The 24,173-nt window shown below is 51.0% G+C and overlaps 1 protein-coding gene across 20 annotated transcripts in view; it reads left to right on the forward strand.

The window, feature by feature from the left end:
- dtna (dystrobrevin, alpha) overlaps positions 1-24,173 on the forward strand; it is a 254,287-nt gene that overhangs the window by 174,707 nt on the left and 55,407 nt on the right. The gene's annotated exons all lie outside the window — the stretch shown is intronic.

The raw sequence follows: 24,173 nt of genomic DNA on the forward strand, positions 1-24,173 counted from the left end.
CCAACATTGGGGGGAAGGTGCAAGGGAAGTCGAGAGAGAAAAAGAGAAGGCAGAAAGTCACAGAGGAAGGCATTGGGATGAAATGAATGGAAAAGGGGAGGGGGAAAGGGAAAGAGATAGGTGAGAGACAGTGGGCGAGATTCTTCGCCGTCGGGATGCTCCATTTTGCCGGCGCCCGGGGATTTCCCGACTGTGTGGGGCTGCCCCATAATGGGAAACCCCATTGACCGGCCAGCGTAACGGAGAATCCCGCCGGCGGGTCGAGGCTGAACAATGGCGGGACGGAGAATCCAGCCCAGTGTATATAGAAAAGGTGCGCACTTATGATATTCTCAGCAGGGAAGAGTGTCCAGTAATTTAATTTCAGCAGGTTTGGGGGAAGAGTAATTGTTTCTATCAAGCCTTTCTCACCACCACCTTCTCAAGGACAGTTAAGGATGGGCAATAATTGCTGGACTTTCCAGGGGTGCCCACATCCTGTGTACAAATAAATAAACAAAAGTCACAAGCCTCAATTGTCAGGTTGGTTAAATTTCCCTTCCTGCTAGGCGCTGTTCTGGTCACTTCTATTAGTAAAACACAGATTTAAAAATATCCAGGTGAGAAAAATGTTTCTTCTTTTGCACCGGTCTGACATGTTCAGTGGCTGATAATCAACTGATAATGTATGTGTATAAACAGTTAGAAATTCTGACTTCCTAAATAGCGGCTGTAATAATAATAATAATAATAATCTTTGTTAGTGCCACAAGTAGGCTTACATTAACACTGCAATGAAGTTAATGTAAAAATCCCCTAGTCGCCACATTCTGGTGCCTGTTCGGGTACACAGAGGGAGAATTCAGAATGTCCAAATGACCTAACAGCACTTCTTTCAGGACATGTGGGAGGAAACCGGAGCACCCGGAAGAAACCCCACAGACACGGGGAGAACTTGCCGACTCCGCAGAGACAGTGACCCAAGCCGGGAGTCAAACCCAGGTCCCTGGTGCCGTGAAGCCACAGTGCTAACCACTGTGCTGGTGGGCTGCCCTCATGCCATACTGTCAGGAGTTGTAAGGAATGAAGTATAAACCAGGCATGCAGTACCCACCTTGTAAACTCCAACTCATCTCCTATGGATGGCACCATTTGACTGCCAGTGTTCCCATTACAGACACATGATGGGATTCTTTCAAAATTTCATGAAACCCCTTTCCATTCAGCTGGATTTTGACTAAGTGAGTTCTGCTCAAGAGCCAACAGACACTGGACAAAATCGGGTGCTGCAAAACCTGTGCTTTAGGGCACCATGGTGGCACGTTGGTTAGCACTGCTGCCTCACAGCACCGAGGACACGGGTTCGATCCCAGCCCCAGATGGTCATACTTTGTCTTTTGCAGCCACAGGAAGCCGTACAGGTCACTAAACCAAGCCACTGCGCCCGGGGGTGTTGCTGACCAGCAATCTAGTAAGATTTGTTGCCGGGTAATCAGAGAGATGAAAGCCACAACATTGGCCTTCCTCCCCTCCATCAGCTCCGGCTTCTCCGATATCCCAAATATCGCCACCAAAGGGTCCGGGTCCACCTCCTCCCCCACTATCCTTGCTAGGACCGCAAACACTCCCACTCAGAATCTCTCCAACTATTCACAATCCCAGAACATGTGCGCGTGATTCACTGGCCCCCGCCCACACCTCTCACATTCATTTGCAACCCCCTGAAAGAACCCACTCATTCTTGCCTGGGTCGTTTGTACCCTGTGTACAACCTTAATCTGTATCAGGCTCATCCTTGCACACGAGGTGGTCCCAATTACCCTACGCAGTGCCTCACTCTATGCTCCCCATTTGATCTCTCCTCCCAACTCCCCTTCCCATTTTTCCTTAATCTTCACCACCCGCTCGCCTCCCACCTCTCCCAGCCACCTGTGTATATCTCCAATTCTACTCTCCCCTTCCACATCCGGAAGCAGCAGGCGCTCCAACAGGTTATAGCTCGGCAACCTAGGGAACCCTCTCCAGACCTTTCGCGCAAAGTCCCTAACCTGCAGATACCTGAACTCACTCCCCCCTCGGCAGCTCTACCCTCTTCCTTAGCTCCTCCAGACTGGTGAACCCTTCCTCCAAATACAAATCCCTCACCTTAACCATCCCCACTTCCCTCCACCTCCTATACATGCTATCCAACCCCCCGGCTCAAACCCATGGTTCTCGCACAATGACGGTGTGGTGAATGTATAAGCACTAGTAATTCACCAGTATACTGTGTTGCATTATGCCATGCCATTAACCCTGTGGGCTCCATCTATGGGCCACTGTGTGGCTTCACCCACAAGGGGAGATTCATATCTACCACTTGGACCCTCCCTGCCAAAGCCAATTGCAGTGTGTCCTACCTCTTAAGATCCCCCCTGGCCCCCTCCACCAGCTTCGTTAAATTCCACTTGTGGAGCGTTGCCCATTCCTTCGCGACCTGGATCCCCAAATACCTGAACCTATCCCCAGCCACCTTAAAAGGCAATCCCCCAATTTGGCTCGCCGTCCCAACTCATTCACTGGGAACACTTTACTTTTCCTGACATTTAGTTTGTATGCCTGGAACTCCCCAAACCATCCCAGCAGGCCCAAGATCCTTCCCATGCTCCTCAGCGGGTCTGAAACATACAACAGTAGGCCATCGGCATAGAGTGACACCCGATGCTCCCTCTGATCCCCCAATCCCCTGCCACTCCGCCGACCTCCTAAGAACCATCGGCAAAGGCTCTACAGCCAACGCAAACAACAGCTGCAACAACGGGCACCCCTGCCTTGTTCCCCTGTGTAATTCAAAGCTCCATGAGCTCATATAATTCATCCTCACTCTTGCCCTCTGTGCCACACATAACAGGCGCACCCATGCCACAAACCTCGGCCCAAACCCTAACCTTCTCAGAACCTCAAACAAGTACCGCCACTCCACCCGGTCGAATGCCTTCTCTGCATCCATGGACACCACTACCTGGGCTCCCGACAGATTCATGACTACATTTAACAACCTGCTTATATTGCTCGAGAGCTGCCTGCCTTTTATAAAGCCTGTTTGGACCTCTGCAACCACCCCCGGGACACTATCCTCCATCCTTCCCGCCACTAACTTAGCCAGCACTTTCACGTCTGTATTTAACAGTGATATGGCCTATACGACCCACATTCCAACGGGTCCTTCCCCTTTTTTGGTATTAATGTGATTGTTGCCTGCGTCATCGTCTCCGGCAGCTCCCCCTTCTCCCACACATCGTTAAACGCCTTCAAAAGATGTGGTGCCAGGTCCATTGTGAACTCCTTATAAAATTCTGCTGGATATCCATCTGGCCCCAGCGCCTTCCCTGGCTTCATACCCCTGATATTATCCAGCACCTCCCTCAGCCCCAGGGGCTCTTCCAGCGCCTACCTCGTTCCTTTCTCCAGCTAAGGAAACTCCAGCTCACCTAAAAACCGTCCCATGTCCCGCTCTTCTCCCCCCCCGGGTCCACCTTGTAGAATCCCTGATAATACTCTCTAACTGCCTCATTTATGTTCCTTGGCTCGAACACCACATCCCCAGCCCCAGTCCATATCTTCAAATATTTCCCTGGATGCGGACTGCCTCTGCAGCTGGTGCGCTAGCATGTGACTCGCCTTCTCCCCATATTCATACTGCACCCCTCTTGCCCTACGTGGCTGTCCTACCACCCTCCCCGTTGTCAGCCTATCAAATTGCCCCTGCAACTTTTTCCTCCTTGCGAATCCCTCCACGGTGGGCACCCTCGAATACTCCTTATCCACCTACACTATCTCGCTCATTAGTCAGTAATATTCCTCCCTCCTTTCCCTATCCGCGTGAACCTTGAACAAAATAATTACCCCCCTCCCGGACCACTGCCTTTAGTGCTTACCAAAAAATGGCCGCTGACATCTCCCCATTTTGATTCAACTCCACATGATCCTTAATCGCCGCCCGCACCTTATCACAAAATCCTCCATCCATCAACAACCCAGAATCAAACCTGCATCCCGGCATCTGCTCTCGCCCAGGTCTAAGCCGAATCTCCAGCCAGTGGGGCGCATGGCCCTGAATTAACTATCTCCGGGTATTCTGTCCCTCCACCCCAACCAAAATCTCCCGGCTCACCACAAAATAATCAATCCGCAAATACACCTTCTAAACATGTGAAAAAAAGACTATTCCCTTCCCCTTGGGTTCTTAAAGCACCACGGATCCACCACACTCATCCTTTCCATAAACCCACCCAGCTCCTTTGCCATTCGTACCCTACCCATCGACTTGGGGCTCGACCTATCCACCTTCGGCTGTAGGACACAGTTAAAATCTCCTCAGATAATCAACTGCCCACATCCAAATATGGACAGGGTAGGTGAATTGGACATGCTAAAATTACCTCTTAATTCGAAAAAAAATGAATTGGGTACTCTCAATTTTTTTTTTTTAAACAGTAAAACCTGTGCTTTGGACATTTGAGGCCTCCTCCATGACAAAAATGGCTTCCGTGATAATAGGAATTGTAATGGGAAATGTGCTAGATGTCATCCTAATATAGGAATTTGTGAATGCACAACGAATGACCACCAGCAGCATTTAGGACAGGCAGATTATAATGCCAATCAATGTACAACACTGGTTTGATGCCAGCACCACCACTTTTGAATGCTACTTCCTGGCTATACCTTCTCTTAACCTCACACAAGTGAACTTGACATTGACGTCTAATGAGCGAGATAGTGGAGTATTGGCAAAGAGGAAAAAGTTACAGGGGCAATTTGATAGGCTGAAGCACTCCACCAGCGCTACAGAAAATGGTCAGGAGTTACTTACATGTTAGTGCTGTATTATTTTTTTTTGACAGTTGGTGTTATTTTGTGCATTTTTTGAACTTTTATGGGCAACTTTATCCGTCTCACCACGCCATATTTCTGGTTCAGCACGCCGGCGGGATTCTCAGTTTCAGCAGCTGGTCGATGGGGTTTCCCATTGTGGGGCAGCCCCACACCGTCGGGAAACCCCCGGGGGGGCTGCCAGCAAAACGGAGCATCCCAACGGCGGAGAATTCAGCCCTATATACTTGACCAAAATTTAATTGGCCTTTAGGGAGTCCTCTGACTGATGCAAAAGTACATTTTTTTTTAATAAGCATTTTCTTGAAGCATTTATAATTTTAACATTTAACATATTAACATTCATAATAAGAGAACGGTCCGACACACGCAAAAAACCCACAGTAACATACCCAACGTCCCCCCGCCCTAACTCCGAGCTACCCATATATTAGATTCCCTGTCCTTATTCTCCATTTCCATGCCTCCTCTTTCCCTCCCCCCATTCCCCTCCCCCTCTTCTGCTGAAAGTCAGTTTTCCTTAAAGAAGTCGATGAACGGCTGCCACCTCCGAGCGATCCCCTGCATTGAACCCCTTAAGACGAACTTAATCTGCTCTGGGCTGAGAAACTCTGCCATGTCACTGACCCACACCCCAACTTTGGAGGCTCCAAGTCCCTCCATCCCAGCAAAATCCGTCTCCGGGCCACCAGGGAGGCGAAGGCCAAGACGTCAGCCTTTCTTCCCTCCTGGGCTCCCGGATCTTGCAGCACTCCAAATATTGCCACCTCTGGACTTGGAGTCACCCTCCCTTCCAGGACCTCTGACATGACATCTGCGAATCCCTGCCAAAATCCCGTCAGCTTTGGACATGCCCAAGCACATGTGCATGATTCGCCGGACTTACCCCGCACCTCCCACACCTGTCCGCCACCTCCTCAAAAAACCTACTCATCTGGGCCATAGTCATATGAGCCCTGTGGACCACCTTCAATTGGATCAGGCTAAGCCTGGCACACGGCGTGGATGCATTGGCTCTCCTCAGGGCCTTCTCCCATAACCCAACTTCCAACTCTCTCTCTCCCTCCCGCCCCCAACTCGTCTTCCCACTTCTTATTCACCTCCCCGATTGGGACCCCTTCCCACTCCATCAATCCCTTATATACTTCCAAGACCCTCCCCTCCCCATCCCAACCCCTGTTTTTGACATCACAACCTGTAGTCCCCTTAGAGGGAGGCGAGGGAAGCTTGGAACCTGCCTCCGGACAAAGTCCATACCTATCGGTACCGAAATCTGTTCCCACCCGGTAACTCAAACTCTAGCTCCTCGCAAAAGTACATTTTTGTTGACGGAAACAAGGTTCTCATGGATATGGGTAATCTGGTAAGCTTTCCTCTTGGAATTGAAAAGGACAAGCAACTAGAAGAGTGAAAAGGAGGCGAATGGCTTTCATTAGGAATCCAAATCCACAGAGGCTCTTTGGGGGCAATTGTCTCAGCACAATTTCCGTGTCAACCAATACAATACTTGAGATGTCTTCGAATTACTAAAGGAGTTGTGGCTCAGCCCAGCACCTGCAGCAACCACAACTACAACCTAAAAAGGCCAAGAACCAAATTGCCTGCAACTGACCTTTCTGCATCAGGCTTCTTCCAGGGCACTGCTAGAGGTATTAAACTCATATTTAAACTCATAATAGCAATGTCTTTAACCTGATGTGTTTCTGTTTAAAGGTGTTAAGTCTTTTGGAGGTTTGAAGGAACATTTTGAGGGATTATTTAGTGTTGTATTATTTTCGGGGTTATCTTTGTCCAATATTTATTTAGAAAGGTTAAGTTGAATTCATGGAATAAACATTGTTTTGTGTTTAAAAACCCCTGTGTCCATAATTGCAATACCACACCTGTGGAACAAGCTGTGTGCTTCAAAGCAACAATACATTAAAGGGAGAGGTTGGTTGAACTTCATGATACATTTTGGGGTTTTGAAAACGCCGCTCCCATAACAATATCCTGGAGTTGAGATTTGTGACCTCAACCACCACAACCACCACCACATGCTGCCAGACCTGCTGAGATTTTCCAGCATTTTCTCTTTTGACCACGACCATCTTCCTTTGTGCCAGATATGACTGCAACCAGCGATTCCCATTGATTACAGTTTTGTCGGACTCCTTGATGCCACACCCGATCAAATGCTGCCTTGATGTTAAGGACAGTTACGCTCACCTCGGGGGGTGATTCTCCAATATGGATCCCAAGTGTTCACGCCATCATGAACGCCGTTGCATTCCACGACGGCGCGAACCGGGCCTGGGTATAACCGATTCAGGCCCCCACAGGGGGACAGCACGGCGCTGGAGGGTTCACGCCGCTCCAACCTCCTTTTGTGGCGCCAAATGGGCGCCGCGCCAACCCGCACATGCGCAGTTGGGCTGCGCCAACCTGCGCATGCGCGGGGGACTTCTTTAGCGTGCCAGCCCCGACCAACATGGCGTCGGTGTTCAGGGGCCGGCTGCGCCAGAAAGTATGCCCTGGGGGGGGGGGGGGGGGGGGGGGGAGGCTGGCCCGCTGATCGGTGGGCCCCGATCGCTGTCCAGACCCCATCGAAGGCCCCCCCCCCCCCGGGTGAAGGAGCCCCCCCCCCCCCCCAACCGTTCACGCAGAGTTCCCGCCGGCAGCGACCACGGTGAACGGCGCCAGCGGGACTCTGTCGTATTGGCGCGGCCACTCGGCCCATCCGGGCTGGAGAATCGTCAGCCCCGCTGATTCCAGCGGCCCGTGGCCGGCGCAAATGGCGCCAAACCAAACATGCCGGCGTAAATGGCGGCGATTCTCCGTACCTTGGAGAATCGCATGCTGGTGTCAGGGCGTCATGGCACGGTTGCGGCGATTTTCTGGCCCGCCGCGGGGCCCGGAGAATCGCCCCCCCCTCATCTTTGCCATTCAGCTCTTTTGTCCATGTTTGAACCAAGACGGTAATGAGGTTAGGAGCTGACAACCCTGGCAGAACCCAAACTGAGCATCCATGAGCAGATTATTGCTGAGTAAGTGCCACTTGAAAACACTGTTGATGTCTCCTTCCATCAGTTTGCTGATGATGGAGAGTAGACTGATAGGGTGGTAATTGGCTGAGTTGGATTCATCCTGTTTCTTGTGTACAGGACACACCTGGGCAATTTTCCACATTGCCAGGAAGATGCCAGTGTTGTAGCTGTAATGAAACAGCTTGGCTCGGGGTGCGACAAGTTCTGGAGCACAAGTCTTCAGTGCTATTGCTGAGATATTGTCAGGACCCATAGTCTTTGCAGTATCCAGTGCCTTCAGCCATTTCTTGATATCACATGGGGTGAATTGTATTGGCTGAAGACTGACATCTGTGCTGCTGGGGACCTCTGGAGGAGACCGAGATGGATCATCAACTCGGCACTTCTGACTGATGATTGTTGCGAATGGCACAGCCTTGTCCTTTGCATATATATGCTGGGCTCCTCCATCATAGAGGATGGGGATATTTGTTGAGCCTCTTCCTCCAGTGAGTTGTTTAATTATCCACTACCATTCAAGGCTGGATGTAGCAGGACTGATCTGGTGCTTAGATCTGATGCGTTGGTTGTGGAATCGCTTAGCTCTGTCTATTACTTCCTGCATATGCTGTTTGGTACACAAGTAGTCCTGTGACGTAGCTTCAGCAAGTCGACACCTCATTTTTCCATTTGCCTGATATTGCTCCTGGCATGCTCTCCTGCACTCTTCATTGAACCAGGGTTAATCGCCTGGCTTGATGGTAATGGTAGAGTGGGGGATATGCTCGGCGATGAGGTTGGAGATTGTGGTTGAATACAATTCTGCTTGAGCTGCTGGATCTGTTCGAAGTCTGTCCCATTTAGCACAGCTGTAGTGCCACACAATATGATGGAGGGTATCCTCAATGTGAAGACAGGACTTTATCTCCACAAGGACTATGCGGTGGTCACTTCTACCGATACTGTCATGGACAGATGCATCTGCAGCAGGCAGATTTGTGAGGATGAGGTCAAGTATGTTTTTCCCTCTTGTTGGTTTCCTCACCACCTGCTGCAGTCCCAGTCTAGCAGCTATGTCCTTTAGGACCTGCCCAGCTCGGTCTGTGGTGGTACTACATCTTGGTGATGGACATTGAAGTCCCCCATCCAGAGTCCTTGCCAACCTCAGTGCTTCCTCGTGTTCAACATAGAGGAGTACTGATTCATCAGCTGAAGGTGGCCGGTACAAGGTAATCAGCAAGAGGTTTCCTTGCCCATGTTTAACCTGAAGCCATGAAACTTCATGGGCTCCAGAATCAATGTTGAGGACTCCCAGGGAAAGTCCCTCCCGACTGTATACCACTGTTCTTCAACCTCTGCTGGGTCTGTCCTGCCGGTGAGACAGGACATACCGAGGAATGGTGATGGTGCTGCCTGGAACATTGTCTATAAGGTATGATTCTGTGAGTATGACGATGTCAGGCTGGTGCTTAACTAGTCTGTGAGACAGCGCTCCCAACTTTGACACAAGCCCCCAGATGTTAGTAAAGAGGATTTTGCAGGATTGGCAGGACTGGTTTTGCCGTTGTCGTTTCCGTTGTCTGGTTCGATGCCAGGTGGTCCGCCCAGTTTCATTCCTTTTTTGTGCTTTCGTAACGGTTGAATACAGCTGAGTGGCTCACTGGCCATGCAAAGTGCATTTAAGACTCAACCACATTACTGTGGGCCTGGAGTCACATGTAGGCCAGACCAGGTAAGGATGGCAGATTTCCTTCTCTAAAGGACATTAGCGAACCAGATGGGTTTTTACAATAATCGACAATGGTTTCATGGTCATCATTGACTTTTAATTGCAGATATTTGTTATTGAGTTTACAATCTATCGCCTGCCATGGTGGGATTCGAACCCGGGTCCCCGGATCATTTTCCAGGACTACGAGTCCAGCGACAATACCACTATGCCACCACCTCCTCGGTAAAACTGGTAATGCAGTAAAATGCAAAAAAAAATCCAGGTTCATTGTATCATTAAATGTACAAGTTTATTAACCAGTTGTGCCATGTCAGTAAAAGTAGTTCTCTTTGTGTCATAACTGCTGTAGTCAACTATATTAGATCATAAATGCCGATTAGGGGGAGCCATAGATTTGAGCCAGGGAAGTGGGATGGAAATTTTCGGAGATGGGAGGACAAAGGAATTAGAACAGTAAAAGATTTGTTTCTTGGGGGTCGGTTTGCAGGATTAAAGGAGCTGGAAGCGAAGTATGGGCTGGCGCAGGGGGAAAATATTTAGATACATGCAGGTTCGAGACTTCGCCAGAAAGGAGATACTTCGAGCCGGCTTCCACGTTGCTGGAGGTGGTGCTGACGACAGGGGGACTGGAGAAGGGGGTAGTATTGGCGGTTTACGGGGGTTTTTTGGAAGAGGGGAAGGCACTGCTGGATGGAATCAAGGCAAAGTGGGAGGAAGAGTTGAGAGAGGGTACGGAGGAGGGGTTCTGGTGTGAGGTGCTCCGGAAGGGGTAAACGCCTCCACCTCGTGCGCGAGATTGGGGCTGATACAGCTGAAGGTGGTATATAGAGCACACCTCATGAGGGCGAGGATGAGCCGATTCTTTGAAGGAGTAGAAGATGCGTGTTAGCGCTGCAGGGGGGCCCCGTAAATCACGTTCATATGTTTTGGTCCTGTCCAAAGCTGGAGGATTACTGGAAGGAGGTTTTTAGGGTAATCTCTAAAGTGTTGCAAGTGAAACTGGACCCGGGCCCTCGGGAGGCCATATTCAGGGTGTCGGGTGGCGTGGCAGGGGAACCTGCTGGAATTCTTGACTCTTGAGAAGTCAAATTTGAACTGAGGGGAAAGATGAAGTGGTTCTACAATTCATGGGCGTTATTTATGATGCACTTTCGAGAATTGGATTACCTCGAACATTAGGGGGTGTTGGGGGGGAGAGGGACTGTATGTGTTAATGGTGACTATGGGTGATTCCTGATTCCTTTTTGTTAGTTGTTTATTTATGTTAACATGCGGGCTGCTGTTTGGGGGTTTGGTTGGAGGATGGGATTGTTGTTATTGATATGGGGATTGACATTGCATTTGCTACTGATTATTGTTTATTGTTGGGTGTATATTTGGGAGAAAATATGAAAAAGGAGAATATATATTTTTTTTAAACTATATTAGATCATAAATTTTAAATTTATGACCATAAACATTTCTTTGTGGACCAGCTAGTTGTGATGGGCTTTCTTTGCTGACAGTAAGTTGCATTCTTTTGACCTTGATGTTTCAGAACTGGTAATATTTCAGCTATATTGTTGTAATAGTCACATTGAAAACTCCCAGATTGAAGTATGATGCTGGTAATTAGATTTACTATACAAAACCCCGTGAAATATTCTTACTGTAAAGCATCAGAGCTCTGCTGCGGTCAGCAGTTTCATTTTTGGAATTATGTGATTTATGTAAAATTTAAATGATCCGTCAAGACAATCCATTGAAGTAAATCTTTAGTCCATTAATTTGTGAAATCGTAACGCAAAGCCATTCCTGCAACAGAAGTGAAATGCCAATTTTCTTGATTGCCATCCTGTTTGGTGCAAGAGTGATGGGGTCTTGGATACAAAACATTACTGATATTTTTGTTCAATATGTTTTGTTACTTCCTGCAGCCAAATGAGTCGCTTTTATATTTGGAAGTTTATGGCTTGTAAATCTGTATTCAAACCATACAACCATCAATGCTTTTGTTAGCACCAATGAAAATGTTGATTAATGACGGATCTACAAATGGTCCCACATTTCTGGGTGAAAATGGTTTCACCATGGGTATAAAATAGGCTAAATTTAGAATAAGTGAAAATCTGTTGAGCTCCATTTGCATCTTTAAAAATTGACCATTGAGTTCAATAAGTTAGGTTTCAATATTGCATACAAAACCAAACAGCTGAAATACATGCAAAGGAAACGACTATAATTTGCAGCAGGCTGCTTCAGCCACTGTTGAGAGTTTCATAGCAGCTATTTGGGGAACACAGAATATTCATGTTCAAATCGTAGCACACCAACAAATGAACAATTGAAGGCAAGTAAACTTTTAAATTGCAATACTTTTAAGGTTTAGTTAGACAATGACCAGTGCTATAATGACTTCCTTGAATGAAAAAGAGAAAGAGTTTTCACTTACAGCTCTTGGGCACGATTCTCCAGCTTTGTGACACTCTTACTCAAGCGAAATGAGGCCACTGAATAGAGGGAGAGGCCGGGGGTGGGGACTCTTGGCTGGGGATGGGGACCCTCGGGCTGGGGTTGGGGGATCCTCGACTGGGGCTGGGCCGCCATGGGAGAATGGGGGTGGAACGCTGGGGGGGCAACCGCTCATGGCACCGCCATGCCAACTTCTGGATCATGTGTACCCATTCCGGGGCAACCATTGTCTCTGCCTGTCTGCCCCACCGGCCACCCATCAACCCCGCCAACTGCCGAGGCCTCTGACCGTGCAGATGAAGGCTCGTGCTAATCGGGAATTGGCAATCATGATTAAGTGAGCACTGCACATATCCCAAGTGGATCCCCGTGGGTAGGCGGGCCATGTAGCATGTGGGTGTCATTGCCTAGCATCCCAATCAGAATGTGATGCCTGAACACTGCGGGAGGCAACACCACACACACAGCAGCCAACATCCAAACACCCAGGTGGGACACCACTCTGGGGGACATGACGTCGGCCGGAGGGTGGGTGAGTGCCACGGAGAAGGGACCAGCACCCGGTCTAGTTGACATTGTGAAGGGGTGTCCAGGGTACAAGGTCTGGGGTCCGATGAGGGGGCCCGCTGCGCCTGGAGTGCATGAACAGGGCATTCTGGGTGGGTGGGATGAGGAGGTGGGGAATGGAGGATCCTGGGGTGGGAGCCACCGCTGTTTGCCAGTCTAACACCCTCTTCCAATTCCTTACAGATATTGAACGCTATGGCAGGGATGTTTGACGCAGAGGTTGCTCAAGTGCTGCTGCTGCTAGGCGATGCGGCCAGATGCTGGAGATTGCGGCAGCAGCAGCGTAGCAGATGCTCGATGTGGCGGACGATTTGCTGGACCTCGCCCCACACCCTGAGGACCTGGCCATCCATCAGGACCCATAGGGGAGTCCCGCGACAGCCCAGGGTGTACAGGTGTTGATGATCATTCAAACAAATGACAGTGCGTGCCAGAGTAGGCTCTTCCTCAACAAGGAGATGGGTGCGACACCTCTGCCATGTCCTTGCGGACTTGGCACCACATAGAGGAGGAGGATACCCACTCCCGGCCACCGCAGTCCTGAACATTTACCCCATGGGATCATCCCAGGGCAAAAGCGGGGACCTGTGTGATATCACACAGGCTGCAGCCCACAGGTACATTCGACGGGTCAGGAATGCCCTATATGTCCGAGCAGAAGATTACATCATCTTTGACATAGACCAAGCTCAGCAAGGTGCCCGGGCAGCAGGTTTCTCTGCCGTCGCCAATGCCCCAGGTCCAGTGGGTCATGGTTGCCACGAATGTCACTGGGCCATCTGGGGGTGCCCTATGTTAACCGAAAGGGATTCCACTCCCTCAACATACTGCCCCGGAGCGTCGCCCACTTTGTGGTGTCTGCTGTGCCCTCCACAACTTCGCACAGCAGCAGGGTGACATCCTGGAAGTTGGTGATGAAGAACATGAGGCCACGTCCGAGGAGGACGAAGACGAGGATGATGAAGAGACGCCAGACCAGTAGGGGCTGGAGGACGAGGCTGGGGAGGAACCTGAGGCGTAGCCGGGGGCTGCAAGATAGGCGGCAGTGGTGATGGTCCAGCAAGCCCTGAGGGCCAGAGAGGCCTTTATACTCGCCTGCTTCACTTAGGATGTGGCCTGGTCTGTCATTGCTGGTACTCTTCTCCCAGTCTGTGCACAATAGGGCCCTGGGGTTCACCTTGGAATGGAGGGGCAGCTGTTTTGAGCCCTGGCTACCACTGCACCATCTGGCTCTGCCAGCCCTGGTGGTTCCCCATTGTCTGCACCATTGTGTTGATGCTCTTCAATGATTGGCACAAGCTCCACAGCGCCTCAGTTATTCCCATCTGAGAACAGGTCATGTCCCGCCAAATCTCATCAAGGTTAGCCTGGTACTGGGTAACACCGCCACGAGGTGGACATTCTGCCGAGACCATCAGCCATGGCCAACACCGACTGCGTGATGCCTCGGACACCTTCACTAATGGTGCCGATATCGTGCGCCAGGCTCTTCACTGCGGTTGCCACCCTAGCAGTGTTGGCCTTGGTGCCACGTATTGCCGACGCCATCAACTGCGGCCGTAGCCTCTGGGACTGTTCCAATCGGCTATGGATCTGCTGGAGTGATGCCTCCACCCCCTCTGAACGTCCCTGCCACTCCCTAATGTCTCTAAAGCTCCAGGTAACTCACTTCCAGAGGCTCAGCATCAGTCTGGGATCCAGCTGTGTCCTCGCATCCAGCAGCCTCCGACTGATGTCTCGCCTGTGGGTTCTTGCCTCAGCAGCAGTGTGGTGCTCACCAGATTGTGCCCCAGAGGCCTGACCTCTAACATTTTCCACCGAGGCGTGTGTATATTCGCTGGTGGAGATTGGGGATGACAGCTGTGCCACAACTATAAAGGTCGCGTCCTCAGAGCTCTCCGAGGTGGTTTCATGGATGGCAGAAGTTGGTGCCGCCTGGGATAGGCCAGCGCCATCAGCTGGAGGACCCGCGGGAGAATGGACTACTTGTGGTCAGTGGGAAGGATGGATTAGTCGTAAGGCAATACATTCGACAACACACATTTGACAAGTCTACTGGGTGGAGCCCGGTGGTTCCTCACCTCTGCAGCGTCCGCCAGCTTCCGCATGGGTGACTGATATGTCTTCAACCACATCGATCACCTCCAGGGCATGCGCCCCGAAGGAGGTGAGGATTCTTACGTCTCGCACCCCTCCGCCAGTCTGGGCCCTCTCCCAATGGTTATGGGATAGTTTTTCCTGAGGAGACACTGAGAGGGCATCATCAGCCACACGCGTGGTTCATAGAGGTGGGAGGGTGGTATGGAGGGGGTGTGGTGTGGGGGCTTGAAGTGGGAGGGGGTGGAGGGAGAGTTGGAGGTTGCCTGTGGGTTTGGGGACACTCCTCCACGTGTAGCAGCCTTCCCAGGTCAGCATCCCCGAATCTTGGGGCCGGCTTCCTTGGTGCCATTGTTGAAGCTGGCTGAGCAAGTGCAGCTTAAGTGCCGCTTATTAGCGGGGGGGGGAGGGGGGGCTGGCGAGTGTGGTCCCGCGAATCAGCTGACGAGCCTTCATTTGCGGCGAGAAGCCAATGAAGCCTCATTCAGTGGGCCAATTATCATTGAATTGAGTTGCCGGCCTCGCTGGGCCGAGCGTCCGGAAGCTCCCAGCAATTCCCGCTTGGCACCACACTTAGAAATTATAACAGATAATCGCGCCCCTAGATTTTACCAGCCCTCTAAGGATGGTCTGTGAGGTGGGGCACCTGTAAATTGGCACGGGAAGGTGGGTGGGGGGGGGTCCTGTTGCCTTCCCACCTCCATGGTGTTTTGCCAGTTGTGGGTAAGACCATAAGACATAGGAGCAGAATTAGGCCACTTGGCCCATCGAGTCTGCTCCGCCATTCAATCATTACTGATATTTTTTCATCCCCATTCTCCTGCCTTCTCCCTATAACCCCTGATCCCCTTAATAATCATGAACCTATCTATCTCTGTCTTAAAGACACTCAGTGAATTGGCCTCTACAGCCTTCTGCGGCCAAGAGTTCCACAAATTCACCACCCTTTAGATGCAAAAATTCCTCCTCAGCTCTGTTTTAAAGGATCGTCCCTTTCAAAAGTGATAGTGTCCTCTGGTTCTAGTTTTTCCGACAAGTGGAAACATCCTCTCCACATCCACTCTATCCAGGCCTCACAGTATCTTGTAAGTTTCAATAAGATTCCCTCTCATCCTTCTAAACTCCACGAGTACAGACCCAGAGTCCTCAAACGTTCCTCATTCGACAAGTTTTTCATTCCAGGGATCATTCTTGTGAACCTCCTCTGGACCCTTTCCAAGGCCAGCACATCCTTCCTTAGATACGGGGCCAAAAACTGCTTACAATACTCCAAATGGGGTCTGATCAGAGCCTTATACAGCCTCAGAAGTACATCCCTGGTCTTGTATTCTCGCCCTCTTGACATGAATGCTAACATTGCATTTGCCTTCTTAACTGCCGACTGAACCTGCACATTAACCTTAAGAGAATCGTGAACAAGGGCTCCCAAGTCCCTTTGTGCTTCTGATTTCCGAAGCATTTCCCCATTTAGAAAATAGTCTATGCCCAAATTCCTCTTTCCAAAGTGCATAATCTCACACGTTTCCACATTGTATTTAATTTGCCACTTCACTGCCCACTCTCCAAACTTGTCCAAGTCCTTCTGTAGCCCCCTTGCTTCCTCAATACTACCTGTCCCTCTACATCTGCATCTGCAAACTTAGCTACAGTGCCTTCAGTACCTTCTTCCAGATTATTAATGTATATTGTGAAAAGTTGTGGCCCCAGCACAGACCCCTGAGGCACACCACTAGTCACCAGCTGCCATCCTGAAAAAGACCCCTTTAACCTGAGGTGAACGTATTGTACCAACCATTCACCACTGTATCACACTGTTGCCCATATGGGCTCCACCTATGGACCATTGTACTGTACTACCCAGAATGTATCATGTTGGTGCCCTTGTGGGCTCCGCCCCTAGCTTCGCCCCCTTGAGGGGAGGTATAAAGAGCAGCTGCCCTGTAGGCGGCCCTCACCAGCAGAGCAATTGCAGGCAGGCACTTTTCTAGTCGATTAAAGCCACTGTTCACTTCAACTCTCTGTCTCGCGTGAATTGATGGTCGCATCAATTTAATCGACTACAACACCGCAATGGAATCGGCCCTCAAACCTGACCAACTGGAACTCGACCCACAGGCCGCGGAAGTGTTTTTCCACACTGGCTCCGATGTTTCGAGATCTACCTCGCCGCCTCTTCCTCATCCTCCGTCACCGACGATCAGAAGATGTGCCTCCTCCATGCCCGGGTGAGCCATCGAATCTCTGTACAACTCGAGGAAGCCTCCACATACGCGGACACCCTCGCGATGCTGAAGCGCCGATACGTAAGGCCGGTGAACGAGGTGTACGCGTGGCATCCCCTCACCACTTGCCGCCAACGCCCCAGGGAATCGCTGGAGGAGTACCTACGCGACCTCAAAGTCCTCGTGCGAAGCTGCAACTACAAGGCCGTCACGGCCTCTCAACATAAGGAACGCGCCGTCCGGGATGCCTACGTGGCTGGAGTCAGGTCCAACTACGTCAGACAACGCCTGCTCGAGAAAGGCGCCCTCGACCTAGAAGAGACGGTAAAACTAGCCACCTCCCTAGAAGTAGTGTTTCAAAGCCTCAATGCGTTCCCGTCTGATCACGCGACCCCCTCGTGGACCCCCGACCAGAGAGTACCCCAGGCCTGTGCCGTGCCGCTGCCCGCTCAACCCGGGGGGCTACCCTGCTATTTCTGCGGCCAGCACCAGCATCCCAGGCAGCACTGCCCGGCTCGGAACGTGAACTGCAGCGACTGCGGCAAAAAGGGACACTTCGCCAAAGTTTGCCTGGCCAGGTCCAAATCCTCCAAGTCGCAGGCCCGACTCTCAGACTCACAGGCCCGCAGACTCCGCAGTGTGGCTGCGTGCCTGCCGGCTCTGCCCCCTCCGGACGCGTCACCTACCTCATGTTATCCGTGGGCGCAGCCATCTTCAACCCCACACAAAATGTGCGACTCACGGGGGCCGCCATCTTGGCCGCCGTCTCCCACGCAGCCCGCCACGTGTGACTCATGGGGGCTGCCATCTTGGACACCATCTTCCTCGCCGCCCGACTCGTGCGACCGACAGGGGCCGCCATTTTGGCCGCCATCTAAACGCCGCCCGACACGTGCGACCACCGGGGGCAGCCATCTTGGGACCACCCCATCACCTTCCGACCACGCCGGCTACCCGCAACTCGGCGCGGTCACCCTCAACCAGTCACAACCAAATCACCTCTGGAACTCCATGATGACCGTCCGGGTCAATGGACACGAAACGCCTTGCTTGTTTGACTCCGGGAGCACAGAGAGCTTCATTCAGCCAGACACGGTAAGGCGCTGCTCGCTCCAAATCCCCGCACTTCAAACAATCTCCCTCCCTGAAGTTGGCTGGCCCCTTCCCCCACTCACCGTATGTAGCCTCGCGACCCTGAAGGTCGACCCTCCCCCGCTCTTCGCAATTCTCACCGCCGACTGTAAACCGGTCGCCACCAGAAGCAGGCGGTACAGCATCCAGGACAGGACTTTTATCAGGTCCAAGGTCCAGCAACTCTTGCGGGAAGGGATCATCGAGGCCAGTATTAGCCCCTGGAGAGCTCAGGTGGTGGTCATCAGTACCAGGGAAAAGAACTGGATGGTTGCAGACTACAGCCAAACCACAAACCGGTACACGCACCTCGATGCGTACCCCCTTCCCCGGATAGCAGACATGGTAAACCAGACCGCCTTTTCCACTTCCTCCGGGTCCCCTTCGGCGTCACAAACAGGGTCTCGGCCTTCCAAAGAACAATGGATCGAGTGGTGGACCAGTACGGGGCTGTGGGCCACATTTCCATACTTGGACAACGTCACCATCTGCGACCACGACCAGCAGGACCACGATGTCAACCTCCAGAAATTTCTCCAAACCGTCCAAACCTCAACCTCACTTACAACAAGGAGAAATGCATTTTCCACACAACCAGACTAGCCATCCTCGGCTATGTCATGGAAAACAGAGTCCGAGGGCCAGACCCCGACCGTATGCACCCCCTCCTGCAACTCCCTCTTCCCCACTGCCCCAAGGCCCTGAAGAGGTGCCTCGGGGTCTTTTCCTATTACGCCCAGTGGGTCCCCAACTATGCGGACAAAGCCCGCCCACTGATCAAAGCTACCATCTTCCCACTGACGGCTGAGGCCCGCCAGGCCTTCAGCCGCATCAAAGCAGATATTGCCAGAGCCGCGATGCGCGCGGTGGATGAGTCCATCCCCTTCCAGGTGGAGAGTGACGCGTCAGAGGTCGCGCTCGAGCTACCCTTAATCAGGCGGGCAGGCCAGTAGCATATTTCTCCCGTACCCTCAAAGCCTCCGAATTTCGACACTCCTCAGTCGAAAAAGAAGCCCAAGCCATCGTGGAAGCTGTGCGGCATTGGAAGCACTACCTCGCTGGTAGGATGTTCACCCTCGTCACCAACCAACGGTCGGTAGCCTTCATGTTCGACAATACACAGCGGGGCAAGATCAAGAATGATAAGATCTTGAGGTGGAGTATCGAACTCTCCACCTACAATTAGGATATAGTGTATCGTCCTGGGAAGCACAACGAGCCCCCAGATGCCCTGTCCCGCGGCACGTGCGCCAGCGCGCAAGGTGACCGACTCCGGGCTATCCACGATGACTTCTGCCACCCGGGGGTCACCCGGCTTCTCCACTACATCAAGGCGCGCAGCCTGCCCTACTCCACCGAGGAGGTCAGGACCATGACCAGAGACTGCCAGATGTGCGAGGAGTGTAAGCCGCACTTCTATCGACCAGATAAGGCCCACCTGGTGAAGGCATCCCGGCCCTTTGAGCGCCTCAGTATCGACTTCAAAGGGCCCCTCCCCTCTACCAACCGCAACACTTATTTCCTCAACGTCGTTGACGAGTTCTCCTGCTTCCCCTTTGCAATCCCCTGCCCGACATGACCGCAGCCACCATCATCAAGGCCGTACATAGTATCTTCACCCTGTTCGGTTTCCCCACTTACATCCTCGTTTTTGAGCGATGAACTGCGTCAGTACCTGCTCGGTAAGGGCCTCGCCTTGAGCAGGACTACCAGTTACAACCCCCGGAGAAACAGACAGGTGGAGTGGGAGAACGCGACGGTATGGAAGGCCGTCCTCCTGGCCCTGTGGTCTAGGAATCTCCCAGTTTCCCACTGGCAGGACGTCCTCCCCGACATGCTCCACTCCATTAGGTCCCTCCTTTGCACCGCCACGAACGAGACACCTCATGACCACCTGTTTGTTTTCCCCAGGAAATCCACCTCCGAGGTCTCGCTTCCATCCTGGCTGAAGACACCGTGGCCCGTCCTACTCCGCAAACACGTCAGGAGCCGCCATAAGTCCTACCCCCTGGTCGAGAGGGTCCAGCTCCTTCACACCAACCCCCAGTACGCATACATAGAACACCACACCAACCTACCCCCCACTCCCCCCCCCCAACCTACACTGACCAGCGCCGCCGCCCCTACATGGCCTCCACACCCTCTCCCATACTTCCTCCCCCTTCGCCGACCCACAGGAATGAAGCTCCTGAAGACACGCTCCCGGAGTCCACGCCTGTGCCCGCACCGACGAGTCCACCACCCAGGCCCGCACCGACGAGTCCACCACCCATGCCCGCACCGACGAGTTCAACACCCGGGCCCCCTGCGGTACCAGAGCTCCAGCGATCATAGCGCATGATCAGACTGAACCAGTGAGCCCTTCACACCCGCCAGACTTCAATTTTTTAACAGAGGGTGAATGTGGTGAACGTATTGTACCAACCATTCATCACTGTATCACATTATATCACGCTGTTGCCCATATGGGCTCCACCTATGGACCATTGTACTGTACTACCCGGAATTTATCATGTTGGTGCCCTTGTGGGCTCCGCCTCTGGCTCCGCCCCCCTTTAGGGGAGGTATAAAGAGCAGCTGCCCTGTAGGCGGCTCTCACTAGCAGAGCAGTCGCAGGCAGGCACTGTTCTAGTCGATTAAAGCCTCTGTTCACTTCAACTCTCTGTCATGCGTGAATTGATGGTCGCATCATAACCCTACTCTCTGCCTCTGCCAGTCAGCCAATCCTCTATCCATGCCAGGATCCTACCCTGAACACCCTGGGCTTTTAACTTATTTAACAGTCTCCTATGAGGCAAGATGCAGGAAAACCTCTAACCCAAGGGCCAATTGAGCCAATTAATGGCTTGTTGCTGCCATGGGATTGGGGGAAGTGTAGTCAGATGGATAGAAAACTGGGTGGCAGACAGGAAACAAAGAGTAGGAATTAATGGGTCTTTTTCAAATTGGCAGGCAATGACTAGTGGGGTACCACAGAATCGGTGCTTGGACCCCAGCTATTCACAATATGTATTCATGATTTAGATGAGGGAACAAAATGTCACATCTCCAAATTTGCAGATGACACCAAGTTGAGTGGGAGAATGAGTTGTGAGGAGGATGCAGAGATCCTTTAGTGTGATTTGGACAAGTTGAGTGAGTGGGCAAATGAGTGGCAGATGCTGTATAATTTGGATAAATGTGAGGCTGTCAACTTTGGTAGCAAAAACAAGAAGGCAGACTATTATCTGAATGGCCATAAATTAGGAGAGGGGACCGTGCAACAAGACCTGTGTATCTTAAACACCTGTCAATGAAGGTAGGCATGCAGGTGCAGCAGTGGGTAAAGACGTCAAATGGTCTGCTGGCCTTCATTGTGAGAGGTTCGAGAACAGGAGCAGCAATGTCTTGCTGCAATTATACAGGGCCTTGGTGAGGCCACACCTGGAATATTTTTTAAAAATAAATTTAGAGTACCCAATTACTTTTTTCCAATTCAAGGGCAATTTGATGAGGCCAATTCCCACCACCCTCCTCTCCCCACCCTCCTTCCTTTCCCTTCTGTTGGTACAGAAGCAAGGCTATCTGGTCTCTCCAGCGCAAGGTTTAGTGCTTGTACCGTTTGTTGTGAACTGTTTTAATAATCAGAGTATTCTACCCCTCCTCCCCATATGTTGGTACTGACGGGAGGGTACCCTGTTTCTCCAACACAAAATTAAGTGTTTGTACCGTTACGCCTTGTATGTATTTTTTACTGTTTTAATAGAAAGATATGGCCAATCCACCTAACCTACACATCTTTAGGTTGTGGGGGGGTGAAACCCACGCAGAAATAGAGAAAATATGCAAACTCCACACAGACAGTGACCGGGTGCCGGGATCTAACCAGGGTCCTCAGCGCTGTAGGCATCAGTGCTAACTACTGCGCCACCGTGCTGCCCTCCAAACCTGGAATAGTGTGTGCAGTTTTGGTCTCCTTATCTGAGGGAGGGTGTTCTGGCTGTGGAGGGAATGCAGTGAAGGATCACCAGACTTATTCCTGGGATGGCAGTACTGACGTAGGAGGAGAGATTGAATCGGTTAAGATTGTATTCGTTGGAGTTCAGAAGAATGAGGGGGGAATCTCAAAGAAACCTATAAAATTCTAACAGGACTGGACAGGGTTCATGCAGGAAGGATGTTCCCGATGGTGGCTGTGTCCAGAACCACGGGTCTCAGTCTGAGGATACGGGGCAGACCATTTAGGACAGAGATGAGGACAAATTTCTTCACCCAGAGAGTGATGAGCTTGTGGAATTCGTTACCACAGGAAGTAGTTGAGTCCAAAATATTGTATGGTTTCAAGAAGGAGTTCGATATAGCACTTAGGGCGAAGGGGATCAAAGGATTTGGGGTAAAGCAGGATTAGGCCATTGAGTTGGATGATCAGCCATGATCGTAATGAATGACGGAGCAGGCTCAAAGGGCCGAATGGCCTCCTCCTGCACCTATTTGTTCTATGTTTTGATTTTCCCAATGATGGTTGGCGCCTCAGCTGTGTGAACACTGATGGCCTCCCTGTAGATTGGGGAATTGGGGAGCCCTCCTAATTGAGCATTTTATAACCCACAGAGGGGCTCCGTAGCAACAAAGCTCCATCCCCTTGCCAGGGTCTTTCAGAGGGTTGGTGCAGACCCAATGGGCCGAATGACCTCCTTCTGCAGGGATTCTGTTAAGATGATTTGTAGTTGAGAAGTCCGTGCCACACAGCCAGCTAAGCCGTACTGCCTTGGCTACACAGTTTGCAGACAAGGCCATTAAGGGTCAGACCTACTCAAGGAAGCTGAGGAGCCTTTCATTTTCCAAGCTGCAAGCCACCCTGGGTAGATTTCATAGGTGCGCTAGCATATGTAAACCAACACAGGAGAGAGGTATTAATGAATTGCAGAGGGTGATTCTTAATTCTGAATGTTGGCTGTAATGCAAACGTGAAAGGAGTTCTTGCACTAAAAGTTTTGTTCCTAGGTTTGGCGTTGGTGTTGATATTTATAGCCAAATGAGACCTGAGGCCCAAAAATGAACTTACATGAATTTCCATCCTTGTGGTTTGGGGAGGATAGCCCTTGTGTTGTTCTTTGTCTGAGTTATACAAGTTACACACTGAAGCCGCCACTTTGTACAATTGTAAGATCTAACAGTACAGAGAAAGGCCAAGCCCATCTTTTCTGTCTTTTTCAAAATGCAATCCAATCAGTCTCACTCCTCTGTTCTTTACCAATAGCTCTGCAGATTGTTCTATTTCAAGTATTTTTCTAATTCCCTTTAGAAAGTTCCTGTTGAATCTGTCCCTACCACCTTTTCAGGCAGTGAATTCCAAATCACTGGGGCAGCACGATAGCATGGTGGTTAGCTCTATGGCTTCACAGCACCAGGGTCCCAGGATCGATTCCCCCTTGGGTCACTGTCTGTGTGGAGTCTGCATGTCCTCCCTGTGTCTGCATAGGTTTCCTTCAGGTGCTCCAGTTTCCTCCCACAGTCCAAAAATGTGCAGGTTAGGTGGATTGGCCATGCTAAATTGCTCTTAGGTTAGATGGGGTTATGGGGATAGGGTGGAGGTGTGTGCTCAAGTCGGGTGCTCTATCCGAGAGCCGGTGCAGACTCGATGGGCCGAATGGGCTTCTGCACTGTAAATTCTATGATAATCTATGATAACGTGCTGCATTAAAAACTAAAATCTCATCTCCCCTCTGGTTCTTTTGTGAATTGTCTTGAATATCTAGCCTCTGGTTTCCGACCAGCCCACCAGTGGGGAAATATCTCCTTTTTTACTCTTTCAAAACTCGTCCTAATTTTAAGCACATCGATTAAATTTCTCTCTATCTACTCTGCTCCAAGGAGCCCAATTCCAGAGGTCTTTCAGATCTCAGCTTTCAGCCATATTAATATAAACTAAACATAAAATTTCATTAAAAAACTTGTTAACACGGCCATTTGCATTAAAAATACCTCCGGTTTTATAATTATTGTTGGAGAAGAGTTGGAAATGGTGTAGCAGATACCATAAATGTAATCATGATCTGAAATGTACTAGTTTTGAGAACATCAAGCAGCAGCCCGATGTATATTGAACTATAAAATGTGAGCAGTCGACAACAA

This window comes from Scyliorhinus canicula, chromosome 10 (assembly GCF_902713615.1).
Source record: "Scyliorhinus canicula chromosome 10, sScyCan1.1, whole genome shotgun sequence".
Taxonomy (NCBI): Eukaryota; Metazoa; Chordata; class Chondrichthyes; order Carcharhiniformes; family Scyliorhinidae; genus Scyliorhinus; species Scyliorhinus canicula.